This window comes from Manacus candei, unplaced genomic scaffold (assembly GCF_025592945.1).
Source record: "Manacus candei isolate 608988 ecotype Guabito, Panama unplaced genomic scaffold, ASM2559294v1 h1tg000008l, whole genome shotgun sequence".
Taxonomy (NCBI): domain Eukaryota; kingdom Metazoa; phylum Chordata; class Aves; order Passeriformes; family Pipridae; genus Manacus; species Manacus candei.
This window is the reverse complement of record NW_026138056.1, coordinates 4,641,420-4,660,954: the sequence shown is the minus strand read 5'-3', so window position 1 is coordinate 4,660,954 and position 19,535 is coordinate 4,641,420.

Genomic DNA, 19,535 nt, shown 5'->3' with positions numbered 1-19,535 from the left:
CTCAGCGCCGCACCCCCCGCACTGTGCTCCGTCGGCAGCCGCCCGTTCTCAAAAGCAGAAGTGCGGAGACACGGACGTGTGGGACAGAGAAATCACGGCGGAGCTCGCCGTCCCGAAAGCAGAAACGCCGCGTCCCGCCGTTATTGCCTCACTGGGACAGGGAGTCCCTCAGGGAGCAGCTCGGCAGACGCCGAGCAAAGCCAAGGGCCGGGCGGGGGCAGCGAGCGCTGCGGGGCGCGGGCTGCGGGGGGAGAGCGCCGGTGGCCCTCGGGCAGAAGAACAACGCCTGCGGCTCAGCAAAGGTCGCTGGGTAACGCCCAGAGCCTTCAAAATGTGTTTGTGAATTAGTGCCGCAAAGGGGGACTATGTATTATCAATGTCTATAAGTATCTAAAGGGAGGGTGTCAAGAGGATGAAGCCAGGCTCTTCTCGGTGGTGCCAAGCAATGGGACAAGAGGCAATGGGCAGAAACTGATGCACAGTTCCACCTGAATACAAGGAAGAAATTCTTCACTGAGTGGATGACTGTGCACTGCAACAGATTGCCCAGAGAGGTTATGGAGTCTCCCTCACTGGAGATATTCAAGAACCATCTGAATGCAATCTTGTGCCACGTGCTCTGGGATGACACTGCTTAAGCAGGGAGGTTGGACCAGATGATCCACTGTGATCCCTTCCACCCTGACCCATTCTGTGAGAGGTCACAATGCCTCCCCAAAACCTGGTGACAGCCCTGCCCTCCACCTCGCTGCCTCCTCTCCCACGGGTCCCTGTCCTGAACCTTAACTCCTGGCACTCTCTTTTCCTGCGGAAGGCTCTCCCCAACTCTCAACATGGCCTCTCATGGACTGGGAGGTTTTACAGGGAACATTTGGATATGCCCTCTCCCACCCCTGAGGGGCCTCCACCCCTCACCGGGCCCCAGCTGCTCCCCTGTGCTCTCCTGCTCTGTTGCCACTGGACCTCTTCCACCCTGGGCCCCCTCGGAGTGTCCTGACACCAGTCACGTACACACAGGCAGGGGCTGAGCTTGTTAAACATGGTGCGGCTGACACATCTGCAGGAAGGACGCCACGCAGAGGGACCTGGACGTCCTTGAGAAGTGGGCCCTCAGGAACCTCATGAGGTTTAACAAGACCAAGTGTAAGGTGATGCATCTGGGTGAGGGCAACCCCTGGTATCAACATAGGCTGGGGGATGAACAGATTGAGAGCAGCCCTGCCGAGAAGGACTTGGGGGTGCTGGTGGATGAGAGGCTGGACATGACCTGGCAATGTGCACTCACAGCCCAGAAAGCCAATTGTATCTTGGGCTGCATCAAAAGCAGTGTGGCCAGTAGGTCAAGAGAGGGGATTCTGCCCCTCTGCACTCTGGTGAGACCCCATCAGGAGTACTTCATCCAGCTCTGGGGTCCCCAGCACAGGAAGGACATTGACCCATTGGAGTGAGTCCAGCGGAGGACCACCAAGTTGGTCAGAGGGATGGGGCACGTCTCCTATGAAGAAAGGCTGAGAGAATTGGGATTGTTCAGCCTGGAAAAGGGAAGGCTTAGGTGTGACCTAATTTGTGGCCTTCCAGTACCTGAACAGAGCCTGCAAGAAAGATGGAGAGAGACTTTTTACAAGGACATGTAGTGATAGGGAAAGGGGCAATGGCCTTAAACTGAAAGAGAGTAGATTTAGGTTAGATATTAGGAGGAAGTTCTTTGCTGTGAGGGTGGTGAGACATTGGAACAGGTTTCCTAGAGAAGTTGTGAATGCCCCATCCCTGGAAGTGTTTAAGGCCAGGCTGAATGGGGCTCTGGAGCAGCCTGGTCTAGTGAAAGGAACTCCCCTTTCCATGGCAGGGGGGTTGGAAGGAGATGATCTTTAAGGTCCCTTCCAATGCAAGCCATCCCATGGTTCTATGATCTATAGCCTCTATGATAACCAGCTGCACAGTCCTGCATGTGGCTGTGCCACCACTGTGGTTCCCCATGCAACTAATAGTTTTGAAACAGACTTCTGGTTTTGACATCCAAATACCTGCCATTGAATGCTGTTGCATTTCTTTTCTGTTGTACAGTGCTCCAAATCCACTGGTTGATGTGCTTCCTCAAGTCCTGTAAGAAAAGCTCATGTTCTGGACACCAGTGGACTGCACACTGGACACTTCAGGTGCCTCTGAAGCAAAGCTGAGGGGACAGTATGAATCAGTAAGTTCTTAAGTTTATCCAGGTAACTCAAGGAAATGTTGCACAAGATTTTCTTAAACTGTGGATTCAAGCTTTGAAATCGATATAGAGAATGGCTTTCCTGGATTTTTCTGCCTGCAAGACTGAGGCACAGGTCATGTCTGTAGTTCTCCAGTGCTCTCTAGTTAATCAGTGTTCTATGTGTGATCTGTTATGAAACAAGTAAATAAGACAATATTTGTGAATTGTGTTTATGATTTTTGAAGTACAGAGAAGAATCCAAGTGCCCACCCTCAAGGTCATGATTGGTTTTCATTTGAAATAGGTTTCTTTGAATTCATGTTTCAATTAATAAAATAATTCTTAACCTCAGAAAACTTACATTGCACAAGTTGAGCGTAAGAAAGTGAATAGATACACAGAAACTGTCTGCCAAATAACAAATTTCAATAACAAAATTAAAATATACACCTTCCTCTTTGATTTTATTCTTTGGTAGGCTTTTCTCTGTACATAAACTTGCTGACTAATCTGTATTTATAGCATTTATGACATGAGAAGCTTGTGCTTGCCACTGCTTGTGATATTTGGGGATGTAGTTCATACTGGGACAGCAATGTACTCGTGTTGTTAGGAAAGGGAGTTTCATGGTAGGAACTATGTTTAGAATCTGTAACACAAATGAGTGCCCAGAGACAGCTCATGGAAAGCTGGTTTTAAAAAGCAATAACTTGTAAACCAGGAGTTTCTGAAGAAATTGCCATTGTCTGGTTTTGGGTTGTTTTACTGCAAATATGCTGAAAATGCTGTACCAGTTCTCTGGTTTTTGGGAAGTGAGGCCAGGACAGGCCCAAGACTACAGTTATAATGGTCTGTGGAGGAGAACTGTATATACAACGTAAACCAAGTACGCTCATTAGAAAACTTTATTTATTCTATTGCCAATAGTGTATTCCTGCTCTGGATTAACTATGCAGCCAAACCCATATGAACTACTACATAAACCCTTAAACCCTTGAGATAGCATGAGACACGTGCGAAGCAGGATATCATAGTTCCTGGAAAATCTGGTATGATGTTAGTGTTTTCTGTCTTAGTATAAACACAAACAGGCAGTTAGTGCAATGTTTTCTTATTAAAATGTCTGATAATTTGAGAAGCCCCTTGCTGTGCTGACAGAACAGCCACCCTAATGTAGTCGGTATCCACAGCAGTTCTGATTTCAAAATTAGCTTTGGTGCCCTTGAAGACCAATTGAGACAATTTTAAATGTTTTTTGTCCAGTGACCTTGGCTGAACAATTAACTTTAGTACCAGTCTGGAATGGACTAAGTGTTTGTTCCTCCATGTGTACTTTTTTGGTCATTCACTGGAATTACTTAAGCACCATTTATTGGAAATGATCTAGTTTGTGCTGCTTTTCTGAGAACCATTTTGGATATTGGTAGGCGAAGAACAAATTCTTCCCTGAGGTGGTTTTGTTCACAAACACACTCCACATCAATTTTAGCTGTTAAGGAAGAAAGCTGTAATGTGCTTAAGCTTGCCACGATGTGAAAGGATGAGAACAAATAATTACTGATTTAAGTCTTGTAGCCCAAGGCCTAAAGGAGAACAGGATCCTCCCTTCCCCCATGAGCTGCATAGGACTTGAAACCCAGAAGGGCTGGCCACTTTCTGGCATCTGGTAGGGAGCAGGAGAAGCTGGATGAAAAGGTCCAAAGGTCAGGATGAAACAGATTTCATTTATTGTGTGCATTTACAGTTAGTCATTATATTTCAGACTTTTGGAAACTGTATTCCTTGTTCAAGTGAAAGTTAAAATTCCTATTACCAAAAGTGGATGTCAGTGCAAATACTTCTGAACTATATTGTTGCTTTCCTCTCCCTGCCCAAAACTGTATTCTGGCATACAACAAAAGGAAAAACAAATAAACAAACAAACAAACAAAAAACTCCACTGCAAACCCTTCAAAATGTATGTAGCAAAATGCAAATCCTTGTAGCACTGCCAGGAGCAGAAGTGCAAGGGGCTCAAACAGGTTTGCATTCAGCTAAGAAAGTGTGTCACATCAGGTCCACAACAGTGGGATCCTAGTGTCTGATAAAAACCAATTCTGTAGTAAAAGTGATGGGAGTAGGGAAGAGAAGGGCAACATAGCTGTGCCCAGACTATAGGATTGCCCAAATTGTTGCCTGGAGTTCTGTGTAGAAGAAATTCATGGCCAAGGAAGAAAGGAAATACTAAGGTCTATTAGGGAAGTCTGTTTCATAGGCCAGAGATCTGTGCCAGTCTGTATGGCCCTGGACTCCTACGGAGAAGCTGAAATACTTGTGGAGTATGAAAAGAAAAGTGTAACTGGCTGAAGTGCTGTCATGAGTGAATGGACACACCAGCAGGCAGAAAGGGCAGCTGGCCAGGATGTCTGAGTGGTAGAACAACTTTAGGCTCTGCTGAGGCTTTTTGTGCCCTTCCAGCAACCTAAGCTGGGGTGTGCAGTCAGCCACAAAGCCTAATGCCTATGAGTCAATGCAGGGGGTGTGGGGTGCAGCTACGGGAAGAGGAGGAGAGCCAGTTGCCAAGAGAAAGATGACTCCGAGTTGTTATTTTTCTTGCTTGTAGAGAGGATCTTGCTTACTGGGGATGATTTGTGTATGTTACTTGATTTTCTGTCCCTCTTTCCTTTTCATCATTAGCTATAGTGGAATTTATTGACGTCATGGTTTGCAAGTGAGACAGTCTAATTCACTGAGTGTCCAGAGTGGCTCGATGTCATTCCACAGTCCTGGCTAGAAGGTAACTTTTTACTAGAAATGACATCTATAGAAACTGCCTATAGCTGACATAAAGTTTTCACATTTGTTTGAAGATCACTGGTTTATTAGATTTTAAAATTATTTTCCTCACAGACTGGATAAGGCTGTTCATGCTTAGACCATTCTAATCCTGCAGTTATTATTTCAAAGCATCGCTTTACCTGCATAATGGTTTAAGAAGTGTCTAAGCAGCAGTTCTGGAAACACCTTTATGTTGCCCAGTGAGTCTTTAACTCACATTCTCTTACAATTTTGAAATCATAGTATCATGATCTTGTAGCTTGTCTGTAGCACAGATTCTGTATTTTAGTGGTTTTCATGCTTGATTAGATATATGTTCATCTACATTCAAGATTATCTTTCAAATTACAAAATGAAGGGCATTCTTTGAATTACAACTGAAAAGGCTGTGATGCACCAAACCACTGTTATTTGCTAGGACAAGTTCTGGTAAGAAAATAATTTTTAGCAAAAGAAGACTTTGTACTGAGGAATAACAATAAATGTGTCTGTTACAAATTTGTGTTCTCAATTTTATGTTCTGGGTTTTATTTGGGTTTCCCGGCATCTGAACAGAGCAATTATGACTATTTTCAAGGGTGTAAAAATCTCCAAATTGTGTTTGCCTTTTTTTTCCTCCAATAGCTTGAAATAAAGTAATAAAAGCCCTCAGATGTAATCCATTTTGTAATTTATATTTCTGCATTAGACAACCTGAAGGGCCAATAACAGGAAAGGGTTTTCTTTTACAACTAGCTGTAATAATGATTTAAAAAATCTTATTATTACCAACTTCCTAGAAACTTAAATTTACCATGTGGTGGTGGGCCTCAACATATGTTACAATAATTACTTCTGTCTTTCCTGTGCTAGCAGAGGTAGGTCTGTGCAAGGTTTGTGATATATTTGCCTATTTTTAAGTTGACATTAATATATCCAATTTCATACAATTTCCCATATAAACTTGTCCTGTGGAGATAATGAGCAGCCCTGTAGGAGCCACATTCTGAGTCACTGTTTTGATGGCAGGGTTCCACGAATGTGCAGCTAGTTTTGTCTGCTGAGATGTCCTTTGGTATGCTACACAGAACAAGGTGTTCACACTTGAGTCACTGTGGAACAGCATCAGATCTTGTGAGGACCATGAAAAACTAGATAAAAATTCGCATTGCTACATTTACATGGCAGGGCAGGATTGTGATAATAGACTCACCTCTCTTTTTCCCTTGAAGTAAATCAAAAACCAAAGAGGAAAATACATTTTGCCTGTATATGGCAAAGAGCCATGAAGAAATTTTTAATTTTTCAGGCAGTATGATTTCCTACAAAAATCAGTTAATAGTGCATATAAAATTTATATTTCCTTTTTTTCTTTGATAATGTCTCTTATAAAAATGTCTTTGAAACTAATCTGCCAAAGTAAGGAGTCTTAAAAAAAATCTGTTTTGCATAACAAGTATGATAGAATTTCTGAATGTATGCTACGTTGCCTTTGGTCCAGACATTTAAAACCTCTAATTCATACCCTTGTGGCATGTGAATGGGCTGTAACTGCTAAACCAATTTGTTTGTTTTCTCAGAGAAAAGAAAAACTGAATGTAATGTACTGAAAGAATGATCCATAACACACATTTTCCAATTGGAATGCTGTCAAGGTCTGTAACATCTTATTTTAGCCAGTGGAACAGTTCCAGCAGTTCAAGTCATGACATGACCACTTACTGGAATTAACAACCTGGGGAGAAAAATGACCTTGTGCAGAACGTGTCCAGTATCAAAACTGCTGTATGAAAGTGTCTGGATCTTTTGAATGTTATGTCTTTTCTTTTTTCCCTTCTCTCTCACAGTGTACAAGGAAACATCACTAGTCATCAAACAATACTATTTTCCTTTTAAAAACTTTCTGGTACCACTCCTCAAGCAGACCCCCACATCTTCTTTGGTGGCAGACATTCATACCCTCTAAATACACCGGAGGCAATTTCTCCAAAGAAAACACATAAGATGTCCTAGTACACCATTTTCTTTATTTTGCCACATTCTTACATCAAAAATGTCTTGCTTGTGTCTTAGATCACTCAGAGTCAAATTCTTCTCATGATTTAAATATACAGTTATGTTACTAACACAGATTTGCAGTAATGGAACAATGCTACAAAGACATAACAAAACAAAGTATGTTGTTAAGATTATATTTGTCAAGAAATATCCTCCAGGGTCACTTTAGCATCTCAGGTAGCTTCTACCTCCGATTCTCTTACACTAATTTTGGAACCTCTATTCACTTGAAATTTATTTTCATTATCAAAGATGGCTGTTTTCTTCTTACTATCCCCTTCTTAAGCACTGAGAAATGATAAGATGCAGAGCGAAAGCAAAGGTGTTTTCTTCTTTTGTGTGCATGTGTTCAAGAAAGACCACCTTACTTTTGTCCTTTGTTTTTCTTGATTAAGAAAGAACATTTAGTTGAGTCTGGTGATTAGATTCCAGAAAGTGATACTGTGAGGAGGGGATTAGGACATACGACTGCCATAAACCCATATCTGCATACCTTAACAGGTACAGGTTGTTACATTAACATTTATATAATAATCCCAATGGTCCCGATTTCCCTTTTCTTCTCCACATATTGGAAGTACCTTCTACATACTATCATCAGAAGTTATAAATGCACAATCTAATTTCTAGATTCAAAGTATATCTTGGCTGGTAAATGCCAAACGAGGAATAATATAGAATCATAGAATAGAATCATAGAATCAGCTGGGTTGGAAGGGACCTCCGAGATCATCAAGTACAACCCTTGATCCACTACTACTGCGGTTACTAGACCATGGCACTAAGTGCCACATCCAGTCTCATCTTAAAAATCTCCAGGGACAGAGAATCCACCACTTCCCTGGGCAGCCCATTCCAATGTCTGATCACCCTCTCTGTAAAGATATTGTTTCCAATATCTAACCTAAACCTACCCTGGCACAGCTTAAGACCATGCCCTCTTGTCTTGCTGATGGTCGCCTGGGAAAAGAGACCAGCCCCCACCTGGTTACAACCTCCTTTCAGGGAGTTGTAGAGAGTGATGAAGTCTCCCCTGAGCCTCCTCTTCTTCAGGCTGAACAGCCCCAGCTCCCTCAACCTCTCCTCATAGGACTTGTGCTTGAGTCCCTTCACCAGCCTTGTTGCTCTTCTCTGGACCTGCTCCAGCACCTCAATATCCTTCCTGAACTGAGGGGCCCAGAACTGGACACAGCACTCCAGGTGTGGCCTCACCAGCACTGAGTACAGGGGCAGAATCACTTCCTTGGACCTGCTGGCCACGCTGTTCCTGATCCAGGCCAGGATGCCATTGGCCTTCTTGGCCACCTGGGCACACTGCTGGCTCATGTTCAGCTTCCTGTCAATCCAATATGACAGTAGCTATGAAGAAATAAGAAGTGGGATGTATTATTTGTGAAATACACAGTCTTTGTTCTAGAGGAATGTCTGTTCTGGGGAAAGTCAAATCCTATTATGCCAGTATTTCTTTGTCCCAAGAAAAGTGGTAAGGATAATGAAGTGTTAAGGACAATTCTCACCTAATTTCCAGAGTTTTAGCAACCTTGGAAAGTAGGATGAGGCAGACAGCTGAATGAGGTAACTGCATCAGTCATTACAGCTAATTTTGCTGTCAAATAGGTGTCAACGTTATGCAATATTACAACAGAATTTACACAATTCTGTCACAGCAAGTGGAATAAATCCTGACTATATTTAGACAGGAGATTCCAATGAAAAATTATTATGTTTCTAAAACATAAATATATATGCCTTCTCTTTCTTTTATCTCTCACTTTCCTTAGAGAGGAAGTATTTGGCACTGCTTTGTTCACACAGAGGAGTGACTTGTTAATAAGTTCGATAGCTGATTAGATTAATGAAATCTATTCTGCAAGTTATACACCTCCGGTTACTCTAACTGGAAACTTACATGCACAGCATTTTATGCAATAGTTTTTGTTATGCAAGTTGCACATAAGTATACCTTTAAATCTACGAAGTGTTACCCAATGTGATGGAAATTATATTAGCTAGAATTACCAAGTGCCGACTTTTATTTTTCTTGATAATTTAAAAATATTTCTACAAAAAGTAAGGCAGATAGTTTTAATGATCATGCAGATAACTGCATTATTAACTCTTGGAAATTTACCTCTTTCAGGATCAGATTATAGCATTATTAGAGAGAAAATGGAAACAATATTTTCGCTTTGACTAATCTGTGCAAGTCAGCAGATGGTGGTTAAGTAGATTCTGTGCACTGTTCATTTGTGTGTTTATACTCTGTGCATAATACTTGTGTATATAAATATCATCTGTTCCTGCTGTCCTCCCACAGAGCACCACAATGTGCCGTGTATTTTCTTTGTATTTCAGATATCTCAAGGGCACGGGCTCAAGAGTTATTCTCAGTACCCAGGAACAGTAGATCAGCCACTCACCAAAGATGCAGGCATCTGAAATAATTGTATTTCAGCTTGTTCAAAAGCAGATACTTTTGGGCAAATGTTGAATAAGTTGTGTGGGTAGAAATCATGTCTTTTAGGCATACATTGTTTCCTCCTTTACATGGCAGTGGGTTACTTTGGGCAGGAAGCTGGTAATTACCTTGCTGGTAATTAGTATGACTTACCTGACCTTTGCTGAAAGGAGCATTCACTGTTCAGCAGTTGCTAATAAGCCTCCACAATAGAGCTGTGTGGGACGTTCAAAGTGCCATTAATCCTAAGGCATGATGCGAACATGCCTCAAAATACTCAAGTGCTCTTTTCAGTGCGTTCATATGGTGGATGCTCTCTCATCTTTGGGCTGTATTTCTTTTGGCACGTGCCTTGAGTTTTCAGTTAAAGTATCTGTCACAACACAAACATTCCTTATTCCTGTAAGGCCAAGTGACCATGCTAATTTGCACAATTCCATAGAAAAGAGACTTAACAGCATGCAGACCTGATTTTTCTCTTGCAACAGTGAAATTTTAAGGTTTAGAAATAATTTAATTGAAAATACGTTAACATAAACTATGACCATACAGTTTACGCAATAACAAATTAAAATTACATAAATTCTTTGCTGCAACTAATGACTGGTCCTTTGAGTAATCTGTCCTCATAGCAATTCATGTTGGGAATTTCTCCTTGTTATGATTCTGATCTGGCAGCATCACTGGGTTGAGAGATATGATGAATGAAGTGGTTGGTGATTAGTATGAAGTCAATGTACATTTTCTCTTTGAAGGGAGTGCACCCTTATAGCTGCTTGTAAGGCAGCATTTTTGTTAGTGAGAATTTCACTGGCAGAGGAAAAAATTCCAGTGAATGGGAAATTAGTTTTTGTAGTCATGTGTCTTCCAGAAATTCAAATATGCTTCCCCTGGATTCTCGTCTGGTATTTCATTACATGTTCTTAATCAAGATGTTTCAAATGCTTTGGAAACAATGAACTATTATTTTTGTCAGAATAAATTCATCACATTTCCTTTCAGAAATGTCAGAGGGAGGAGGAGTGTTTAGCAGAACTCTAGGGAGCCTTTTGATGTTCTCTCTACCGGAGTCTGAAATGTCCCTGTCCATTTAACATTTGCTGATATATATTATCTGGACTTTGCACCCAGACTGTTCCTTAGCTAAATAAACTCCATCTTGTTATGCCCCACAATGATCATATATAAGCTATATGCAGCATATGCAATTCATAAATAGGTGATTCCAAGTCTATAATATAGTTTCTCTATACACCATGTAGAAATTTGAAATTTGAGACAGAGAGACAGGGTCTATTCTACATAGGAAGAAATTAAAGTGTCATTTAACAGTCTGAAAATCTTGGCTCTGCCCTTTCAGAAATATTCCTTGAACTCTGAAGCTGTCTGTAAATACAGCCTCTTGCCCTCGCTGAGATTCCTGTTAGACCCAGAACACAGAAAAGATTGTTATTCCTTTCTTTTAGATACAAGAAAATGGCCCCAAGTATTATTGTTTTGTTGAAAGTCATAAGTATAAGGCGCTTTTTGGGATGGGCCCTGAGTTTGTTCAACTGCTGCAGAGTTATATTAATGTCCCTGTACAGCTGCTTAAGTATATTTTTTTTTAATGGGTAATCCTGTTGTGTTTGGAGAATATGTGGTTTTCCTAAAATGCTAGTTTTAAAAAGCTCTTTAGCCTATTATAGCTAAATATCATTTTAATGAAGCATGCTTGTTACACTTACCAACAACAAAGTATTGATCATGTAACAAGAGTAACAAGCAAGTTACTTCCATAGTAAATACTGCATTGTGTTGTCATCTTTCAAACTGTGTTGAACCACCTCTGCTGCCCTATGAGTTAAGATTTGTACCAGACAAACATTTAGATATTATGCCCTAATATAAATACTTCTTCTTTTTCCAAATGAAAAAAAAAAGTCTTGAAGTCATTTATTTGTACTGACAGGCAATGCTGTTTTAACTTTAGAGTCTTTATTTTATTTCAACAGGGAATAGCAGGGCCAGCTGCAGGTACAGGCAATGTAGGCAGGTTGCCTATGGATGCAGATGTTCAGGGTGGCACAGTGGTCCCAATAAAGAGCAGCCAAGTTCTACTCTTTCTTCTGCCAAGGTCTTTCTCCTGTGAAGAGGAATACCATGACTTTGAGCTGTTCATACCATGTGAATAACTGATTTCTACCTTCTGACAGCAAACTCTCGCAGCCTGAGTAATTTACCCTTTTATACTGTAAGGATGCATGTGTTATATTGTATGTGTGCATGCTTTATACTCACTCTCAGAGTGAGTATGCACCAGCTGCAGTAGCAAACCTGACCCTTCTGACTCGATCCTATCTCTGCCCCATCCCTTCATGGGAGCAGCTGAGCCCTGGCAGCAGTGTGGGAGATGTAAATGATGAATTATTTACTGCTTGAGAGGTAAGGGCTGTGGGCAAGGAGAGGCACAATCTCCTGAAACTAGAGACTGGAGGGCTGGGATCCAGTGACAGATGAAGTAGGCCTCTTAGTTCTACTCCTAGTCATTCAAAACCCCACTGAATCTTCTCAGCTAGTCTCAACAGTGGATCTCCCTACACCTCTCTCTTCTCTTTCCTCCATGGTCTTCTTCATGCACATCCACCTTCCACAACCTCCATGTTCTACTGTATACAGACTCTACTTACTGCTGCATAATTCAAATTTTCCTGTCAGTGGAGATGCCTTGAGTCAGCTCCAGTAACCAACCACTTAAAATTTTCCAATCTATTAAGCAGATCACATCAAGTTGTATGCTCACTTCAAAAATGGAAGAAAAACTCCAAATAAAGAAAAAAATAATCAAAAGATATACCTCTGGTAAACAAAATTCAGTCACATACAGGATGGATGGCATCCCTGTGTAACATGGCTCAGCCCTGCTTCTGTGCCATTCATCAGCTGTGCCTCCGCCTCCAATCCCAGAGAGCAGGAGTGATGAGGGAGCTGGCAGAGGAGCTCACCAAGCTCTCTCCATCACTTATCACCAGTCCTAGCTAACTGTGGAGGTTCCAGATGACTGGAAGTTGGCCAATGTGACGCCCATCCATAAGAAAGGCCGGAAGAAGGATCTGGGAAACTACAGGCCTGTCAGCCTGACCTCTGTGCCTGGCAAGGTTATGGAGCAGGTCATCCTGAGTGCTGTCACCCAGCACGTGCAGGACTGCCGGGGAATCAGACACAGCCAGCATGGATTTTGGAGGGGCAGGTCCTGCCTGACCAACCTGATCTCCTTCTGTGACCAGGTGAGTAGCCTGGTGGATGAGGGAAGTCTGTGGATGTGGTCTACCTGGACTTCCAAAGCCTTTGACACCATCTCCCACAGCATTCTCCTGAAAAAGCTGGCAGCCCACAGCTTGGACAGGGGCACTCTGTGCTGGGTTAGGAACTGGCTGGAGGGCCAGGCCCAGAGAGTGGTGGTGAACAGTGTTGCATCCAGTTGGCAGCTGGTCACTAGTGGTGTCCCCCAGAGATCAGTGTTGGGCCCAATCCTTTTTAATATCTTTACTGATGATCTGGACGAGGGGATTGAGTCCACCACTAGCAAATTTGCAGATGACACGAAGATGGGGGGGAGTGTCAATCTGCTGACGGATAAGAGGGCTCTGCAGAGGGACCTGGACAGGTTGGATTGATGGGCCGAATCCAACAGGATGAGGTTCAACAAGTCCAAGTGCTCGGTCCTGCACTTTGGCCACAACAACCCCATGGAGCACTAAAGGTTGGGGACAGAGTGGCTGGAAAGCGGCCAGGCAGAAAGGGACCTGGTGGTACTGATTGACAGCAGGCTGAACATGAGTTAGCAGTGTGCCTAGGTGGCCAAGAAGACCAATGGCATCCTAGCCTGTATCAAGAATAGTGTGACCAGCAGGACTAGGGAAGTGATTCTTCCCCTGTACTTGGCACTGGTGAGGCTGCACCTTGAGTACTGTGTCCAGTTCTGGGCCCCTCAGTTCAAGAAGGACATTGAGGTGCTGGAGTGTGTCCAGAGAAGGGCAATGAGGTGAAGGGTCTGGAGCACAAGTCTTCTGAGGAGCAGGGGTATGTCCTATGAACGAGCTGGGGGTATTCAGTCTGGAGAAGAGGAGGTTCAGGGAAGACCTTATTGGTCTCTACAACTACCTGAATGGAGGTTGCAGCCAGGTGGGGGTCAGTCTCTTCTCCCAGGCAACCAGCAGTAAGACAAGAGGACACAGTCTTAAGCTGCACCAGGGGAGGGTCAGACATTAGGAAGAAGTTCTTCACAGAAAGAGTGGTTGGGCATTGGAATGGGCTGCACAGGGAGGTGATGGAGTTACCTTCCCTGGAGCTGTTTAAGGAAAGACTGGATGTGGCACTCAGTGCCATGGTCTAGATGACAAGGTGGTGTTGGGTCATGTGTTGGACTTGATGATCTCAGAGCTCTTATCCAACTGAGTTGATTTTGTGACTGCCATCTGTGGCTCCATCCCATCGGCTGAAGGCTGAAGAGGAAAGACTCTAGGATTTGCTCCTTCTATCAGTAGCTCTTTCCCCTCACGAGCAGACTGCTGAAGGAGTTTGCTTATGTGTGGGGTCACTGAGAGACTACTAACTCTAGAAGGCAGAATTCCTTCTTCAAACACTGTTCACCAAACTCTGTCTGACCCCACTATCCAAATGACTAATTACTGTAGTAACTGGTGGTGCTGTGAAATCTTTTTTTAAGGTAGTGAAAAATTCGTGTTACCACACATCACTGAAGGTATTAAAGCCTTTCTTAGCTTATAAACAAGAATACACAGCCATTTTGTAAGCAAAAGCAATAATATTGCATTTGATATTATATCATAATTGTAGTCTGCAAAAATTATTTAACTGTTAACTTTGTCAGTGTTCATACGTCGTCTTCTACTTCTGATGTTTCTTTCCACACACTAAAACAGATGGAGGAAGGCCACTGCTGCTAAGTTTAGACTTTTCTGTCTGTTCTTACTGTGAAAACTCTCAGGGCCAGCTATTTTCTACTTTTACTCCTACAAGCTGTTTCTATTTCCCAACTTGAGATCACTAGTTTAAAGATAGCTCTGATGTAATTATACCATCTGAGATCAACCTTCCTTTTCATCTGTTATGAAGCCATCAGTATTCCCTTCCTAGCTCTCAGTTATGTTGCTTGTCAGCCTGTCATTTCAATTTTCCCTTACATTTCTTTGCACATTCATATGGCTGAGAATAGTTTTTCATCCATAAGTCACTTACTTATATATAGCATCACTTCTGTTTCCCCTTAACTCATCTTTTATGTGCTGCCACAGCTATATTTGATCATGACTAGGTAGATGCTTTCCTCAAATGTAATTTCTTAGGCTAATAATTATTATTTTGCCTACTTAGTCTTCCTGTACTCTTTTTTACGTTATGTGCTAAAATGTAATTTTACAGTTGGAGCTTATCTTTTTCTTGCATCTTTGTAGTAGTCACTATTTTAAGTAAAACAGTGAGTTTTTAAATCCAGATTGGGACATTCTATTGATTTCCTAGAAAAACAAATAATTACAGGTTGTAAGTGGAATTCAGACTGCAGTAGCAACAAAGCAGTGTGACACATAAAGGTTCACTGTTCTGCTTTCTTTAAGTGCCTGTTCTATTCTCAGTTTACTCACAAAAAAACTTGGGGACTTTACCCTCATTTTTGCCCATGAAATCAAATTTTGCTACTAATTTCTTGCCATGATCTGCCAGTCATGCCTGGTAAGTGATCCTCTTAATTTGACTTACATTCATAACAGTAATGGATGGTATTCTTTTTCCTCAGCAGAAATTCATCCCCCATCTTTCACACAACACCATGATTATGTGTGCTTTCCTCTGAAACCTCCACCTTTAGAGTTCCAGTTTGTATGACACTATGTTACGCATACAAGACCACTTGCTAACATTTTCAAACTCTTTCTAATTGTCAAGCTCCAGATTCTCAGACCTAAGCAACCACCTAAATGACTGGGTTTACCAGATTCCCCCCCCCATAATCTAATTGCTCAATAATACCACTTCGTATTTCTACAGCGTCTTAATCAAATCTCCAAATCACAGATACTATTTTACTCCCTATGGGATATTATGAATTGTTGAGAATCCAGTTTTTAAGTTAAGGAAAACACGGTACAGAAAATTGTTAGGATTTCACAGGGTCAGGCAGGTCTTCCCTGCCAACAATAACATTTTTAAAAGTTTATCAGGAATGGAACCTTAAACTATGCTGTTTGCTGTTAGCATGATAATCCATGATTGTGTGTAACAGACCAGCTTCTAGTGCAGACATGACCGAAGCATGTGACAGTGGTAGCTACATAAGACAGACTTCCTCACCCTCTATCCCATGCCAATATAAACATCCTTAATGCATGTATTTTCTTTAAATCCAAGGCAATGTCAGTTATAGTAATTCTGAATGAGAATATCTCTACCAGTGCTAATACACTTACACTGGACTTGGAGCAGAAGTAAATTAAGTTATGCAGGTTTATATAGTCAATTTGAGAATATAATTGGCCTACTGTGTCAAAAGTGAAAAACTAACCTTATTATAGATGTTTTTACTTCTTCTCCTATGCTGTGGTTCAGACATAATACTGAATTCAAATGTTAAAAAATACATACCAGGATAGTGATAATTCAGTGTGGTCTTCCTCTGCTTGTGATTAAGCAAAATAGTAAGGTTAAAATACAACTGTCTTTTCCACCTCATGCACACCATCACCATGAACAGAGTGTTTTTCCTTACTATTCAGCTCCAGCTGTAAAAGGAAGTCTGCGAGGTTAGCTAACAGTTGAATCCTAGTTCATGGCTCAGTAACTGGAAGCTGCAAATTTCCTGTGGTTTCCGTGAGTTCCAGCATGCTTCCCGTTATCTTGCTATGGCACAGAGTGTTCTGGTTACCATCAGCAGTAGATGCTTATGTCCCCCTGACTGTGGGCACGGTGGCTGCCCACCACTGCTGTGCAGAGTGGATCATCCTATTGTGTGCCAGCTTTACTACCTTCTGGATACTCTGGAAATGCAGCAGGGAGCTGTGGCACTTTTCTGTATCACTCTGACGCAATGCCTTGCTTTCTGGATTTTTTACACCATTCAAAGGGAATGTCTTGACAGTAATCTTGAATTTGCTATTAATTTAATCTAGAGATAAATAAAAAGAAATTGAAGTATTTATTAATGAGATTAAAACTAGGCAACAGAATACCAAAGGTTTATACTAGACCTATGTTAAGAAGTAAAAGAAAAGCATTTCCCACCACAAAACCACACATATTATTCATATGGTAAATCTTTCTGATTTACCATAATACCCAAGACTTCTGTGATCCTAGATATATTGTGTTCATGTTACATTATGGGAAAATCCCTCTTTTGATGTAGCATGTTAGCTTTTATAGCAAATTTTTTTATAACATTTGAAATCTTCCTGAAAAGGTCTCGAGAGCTTAGATCTTATTCAGCAGATTTTATTTTACTTTTAATCCAAGAGATAGTCCGGCCATTTAAAAGGATTAAAACAAGCATTGTTTCATTTCCCAGAAGATGTGAATGCCTCTTCATTGGACCGGATGCCTTTCACCCTACTTGACTGCCTATTTAATGACTACTTGCCTTAACAAAGGGTTTATCTTGTCCTCTCATCCCTTTGTTAATTCTGATTTTTCGCTATGAAGCATTTCCTCTATTGAACCTTCATTCTGTGTCAGACTTTCTACTAACAAAAAACATCTGATACAAATGTCTACATGAGGTAAATGTATTTACATCATTCCTGGATATTGACTGAAATCAGATACAACAGTAAATTAACATTCTGACATTCTGGGATGACAATCCCCCACATGTTTCCTGGATTTTTTTAAGTAAGTCAAGATTTTGGACCCAGTCTCTAAATAAATCTAAACTGATTTACCTGCTTTGAATCAAGAGAATGAGGTCAGGAGTAGGCTGTAACTAAATTAACAAATAATTGTGTATGTGTGTTAAAAAAATAAAAAGATTTTTTTTTTGCTTACTGACCAAACTAAAATGTTAGAAAAAAAGCCTAATTTTGATTTGAAGTGTTCAACTTCCATGTCTTGTCAAAAAAGTCAAACATTTCAGTTCAAACAAAATATATATATTATTTAAATAATATATACATTTACACATTTATATATTATTCAAATGAAATAGATTGATGCCAGTTATTTGTGTCTGACAATTTTGCCCTTCTCCAACTATACTGATATTACTGGCTGAAGAAATAAACTGAATTTAATCAGGTGAATATTAACCCAGAATTTGTAACATACTCTAAAGTCTTGATAAAATCATTACTAAAAATTGCAAAAGAACTGGATTTTGACAGCTGAATCACTGACTGGAAACAATTCTTCTTAGAAAAAAAAAGAAACACAATTTTTTATAAATATAACAAATGGTTTACTGTAAAAGACATTTCCCAAAAAGAGCTAACAAAATCAACTGTTCAGATACACTGCCACGAACTAAAGAACTTATAAATCAGCTTCAATGTTTTTATTAGGCACTGTCTCTCCAGCTGTTTGAATGAAGCAATAAGTGAAGTTTCAAAGTACAAATGTCTCTAATTTTGCTGAAAGAGTAAAAAAAACCTTTTTCTTTAGCAATCCAAATAAGTGAATTAATATTATTTGTTGGGTTTTTTGTTGTTGTTTTATTCTTACATATGAGAATAGCATGAAAAACTTAATATCTCTCTAATTACAGCACTGAAACTATCAAGAACAATCACATATGCTTGCTTCACCTATTGTATTACCTAAATTTTACCTATTAGAAAATAGTGAAACGTCAACCTCCAAAGTGCACGTTGCACGTGATTGCAGGGGGAAAAAAGGGTACTTGTACCATGGCCCTGCAGTCCACAGTGAGGGTTCCCTCTAGGAGAAGAATTGTGCAATACCAGTTCATCTTCAGAAACGAGAAAATGTTAACCTCTTCCTTTCATTAGCTATTTTTTTAAATGCTTTGCAAATTTTCTGTTATTTACAAAATCCAACCCAAATTTTCTACTAATATAACAGCTAAAACGTAGATGTCTAAATTTTCTTGACAACAACTTGCAAATTCTTCTTTTCAACTCCAGCTGTTGTTGTCCATTAAGATTAAGTTCTGCAGTATTTTAAAAAATACTATTTTAAAACTATCATTGGCTAACTTGGATAAGAATATAAAACCAGCTAGTAACTTCTTTTAAATCCTTCCATATTTGCTATTCTCTGTAATTGAGAACATTTTATATCTTATTCCCCGTACTTGGCCAAGAAAATACTCTTCAACATGTTATCATTTCCTTACCTGGTATCATTAAAAATAATTAGGTCCTAGCATTTTAAAGTCACAGTGTCCCTTCAAGTCCAAGTTTGTTGTCATTTATCTTAATCTATTATCATTAATCTATTTTAATTCCTTATCAAATTTGGGTACCAGCATACTTAGTCTTAATATAAGGCCTGACAATGAAACATATGCATTACGGTGTTAAATACTTCCATATTAATAATGCAGGTTATGCAGAAACAGTGAAGTGATCCCTATGGCACGTGATAACAGCAGCTCCAACAGTACCTATGGAATGTAGTTTACAGTGCATTAAATATCAAACTGTCAGGTTTACTCTACAAGCAGGTAATGGTTTCTTTACAATTCTGTGAAGTATTTGGACATCCCTGAATAAATTCTATTCACCAAGTGGACAGAATGTGACTTTCTCATTGCCATGATGGAATGTGAAAATTTTAAATGAGCTGGGGAGAATCAAAAATCTTTTTGAAAATGGCAAAACTAATCTCCTGTTAAAGCTGCAGATTCCAAAAATGTTCTAGAAAAGGTCTGAATCAGACTTGAATCAAGAGAATAAAAATATATCTGATTTCAGGGAACTTTCTATTTCCTAGAATCACAGAATATGCTGAGCTAGAAGGGACCCACAAGGATCATTGAGTCCAACTCCTGGCCTTGCACAGGACCATCCCCAAGAACTG